Raw genomic sequence first — 3,283 nt, 5'->3', positions numbered from 1 at the left:
AGGCTTCTTCACATTAATGTGTGAGGAGATGTTGGTTTGTTTTTTTTTTTTAATTTTTAATGGTTGGTTCTAATAAGTGGCCTGAGAATGGATCTCGTGATTCCATACGAATGTTTCCAATGCGGTTGTCAGAGGATGGTGCCAGATTCTTTTCAGGGGTGCCCAGCAACAGGGCAAGGCAGAATAGCCATAAACTAAAACACAAGAAGTTTCTCCTCAACATGAGGAAGAATTTCTTTCAATGAAGGGTGACAGAACACTGGAACAGGTGCCCACCGAGATCCTGGAGTCTCCCTGTCTGGAGATATTCCAAACCTGTGTCACCTGTTCCAGGTGACCCTGCCTTGGCCGGGGGGTTTCTCTGGATGATTTCCAGAGGTCCCTTCCAGCCCGAATTATTCTGTGCTTTCTTTTATTGAAAGGCCAAAATATCTCTGAATTTTGGCACGTGCTGTGTGTGGTTTTGTTTATTTTTTTTTAACAGTACAGAGTGATTGTTTTGGTTCTGCTCAGAGATTTGTTGTAGTAAAAAGCTTCTTGGAGAGAGCAACATAGATAAAAAATAACTGCAAAAGCTACTGTAATTAAAAGTATAATGTGGTGAATTATGCTTGAGGAGTGTATGGGCAGGTTTTGTGCCAAAGAAACCAAAGATGCACTTGCTTACAGAAGTCAAGTGTCTGTGGAGTAAAGTCTAGATAGGACTATCTTAAGAACAGACAAAACTAGCGCCAGGAGAGGCTTTTCTCCACTGGTTAATGCTTCCACACCACTGTGCTTGCATACAGACTAAAAAAACTTCAGATTGTAAACCACTAAAGTTTTATCAGTGTTTATCAAGCAAAAGTTGGGAGCAGTGTAACTTTGTAGGCTGGAGTGTCACTGTGTCAGTTCTAACCCAGAATTAAATTAGGCCTCTTAATGAAGGCTTAAACAGCGTGAAAATGAGCATCAAAATTCCAGATTTGTAAAGGAAAGCTGTTTGCTTATCTGAAGCTCTTCACTGCCTGTCCTTAGCTGTAGGGTAGTGCTTTTTGGGATGGAGCTGTGTTTCTTTTCCTCACTGTTTTTATTTTGCTGTATAATCTCATTAAACTACCTATTACATTGACTGTACCATGCTTATCTGTGGTCCCAGGTGACTGTGAACACCCCCACTGTTTTTGCTGTTTACTAATGGTTCTGGTTCTGTTGTGGGATGTCTGATCATTTTAGTGTATTTATATACCCTGAGTTATTGGCACTGTTGTCACTCTGCCTCACTGCAGAACCCATAGTTTAGAGACCTGTCCACAGGTTTTTTGTGTTTGAGGTGCTGGAGGCCTTCTGTTTATTTAAAGGAATAATTAAAACTATATTTCCTTCAGGATTGCCAGGCATTATTATAATGTCACTGTTTAGCTTCACTGAATACAGCAGTTACTCACTGTAATAGTGGGACTCTGCTGTGTTCAATGCATCCAGCAGCAGCCAGGGCAGCTTTTATCCTGCAAACAGACAAGTGTTCACTGGAACCTCCCAAATGCAAGGATTCCACTGTCTGTTATGAGGATATGGCTTCAAACAGGAAGATACTCTGGATTAAATGTGTGAGGTTTTAAGACTATACCTGAAAGCAGAAATGCTTACAGTAAGAGACCTTTAACAACCAAATGTTCTTAGAAATGTGCATAGGGAAGTATTCCCAACAGCACAGTGGTGGCATGAAATCCTTGTTTAGTTGCAGCTTGGGATCTCTGGTCTCCAGGACAAACACCTGGTGTGTGAATTGCACGTTCTCAGTGAGTAAAGCAGTGTCTGTGCTCAGAGCCCAGTGACTGAGCAAACCCTGCCCTCCTCACATCTGAGTCCTGCAGCAAACCTCATTCCAAGAACCGTTTCAGTTGGCTTCCCAGAACAAGTGATACCGCCCTGCTTTTCCTGCTTTCTCTGAAATAGAAAGATCAGGGCCTTTGCTGCTTGCAAGGGCTGCACAGCACGGTGAAAACTTGTATTTCAGGTCCTAAGACTATTGTATGAAGCGAGGATTAAGCAATCAGCTCTTTCTTTGCTCCATGAGTAACTCTGTTCCTTACTCCAGGCTGTTATGAAGGTCAGCCCTCTCCAGTAACAAGACCAAACCAGTAATGATCCAGTTAAACACTGGTTACACTGAAGAACCTGGAGCTGCCTGTGTTTATCACTACACCCTTTCTCATAAAACAGTGTAACATGGCTTTTTCCTTTAACTTAAGTGCTCTAAGAGAATGAAGAGGGAATACCAATGTGCAGCCAGAGAAAGGAAATTTCATTAGGACAAAGCCCTGTGCTGAGGGGAAATGGTAAAACTTCAGTTACTGCATCTTCAGGCAGGTGTTGCCTTCAGCAGCAGGTTGTTCTCATCCCCACGGCTATCCTGCTAACACAGCTCCTGGAGATTTATGGGCACTGTTGGATGAAATGGTTCTTTGATTCAGGCACCTTAAAATCTTGTCTTGGCAATTGAGTTTGTAACAGCTGGGCCATCAAGTTTTCTAATTACCTTTGTCCCTTGCTAAATGTTATTCGAATTAGCTTTTATTCTTGAAAGAAGAACAGCTTAAACTATTCCATTTTGCCTGACAGAACTACTTCTTTACATTTTATCTCTCAGCATTTTAGTTGATTAACCTCAAAAAAAAATTACCCCAAATAACTGAAACAGGCTCTTAATTTCTTTCTCTGCATTAACTGAATTGTTAACTATAAGACTGAATCTGTTGATGTGATGATTTGGGTCCTTTAATTTTAAAAGATTAGCAATCTAAACTTAAATGTTTTTACTTCTAAGTGTAAGTAAAGCTTGTAGCTCTTCAGTGCTACTCTGTTTGCTTCCCTATCATGTATCCAAAATCAGGGAAGCGTTCTGTAATGAAAGTCTTAATGTTTAAATGTTACACATACTTGTTTATCCTCTTCCCCTGTACGGCGCAGCCTTAAATGTCAGAAGTTATTAATGTACTTAATTATAGATGCTCTGAAATACAGACTCCTTTTAAAGGTATTCTGATAAATCTGTTAAAAATTGAAGTATTTCTGAAATATTAAGCTAGAATTTTGGAAGGTTTCCTTAATTCAAGTCTTTATTTGTATAATTGTAGATACCCTGGCTTTTGACTTAATTATACACCAAAAATGCAATGTTTTACAATTGGTCAGTCTCCCTGAGAATAGATCCCTTCAGCAAGTGAGAGGCCTGAATTCTTTTGGGGTGAATATGCTGCAACTGCAGAACTCTAATCTTCTCTTTATTGTCGCTGCCAGA

The sequence above is a fragment of the Geospiza fortis genome, unplaced genomic scaffold (assembly GCF_000277835.1).
Source record: "Geospiza fortis unplaced genomic scaffold, GeoFor_1.0 scaffold422, whole genome shotgun sequence".
Classification (NCBI taxonomy): Eukaryota; Metazoa; Chordata; class Aves; order Passeriformes; family Thraupidae; genus Geospiza; species Geospiza fortis.
Note: the sequence above shows the minus strand (reverse complement) of the source record.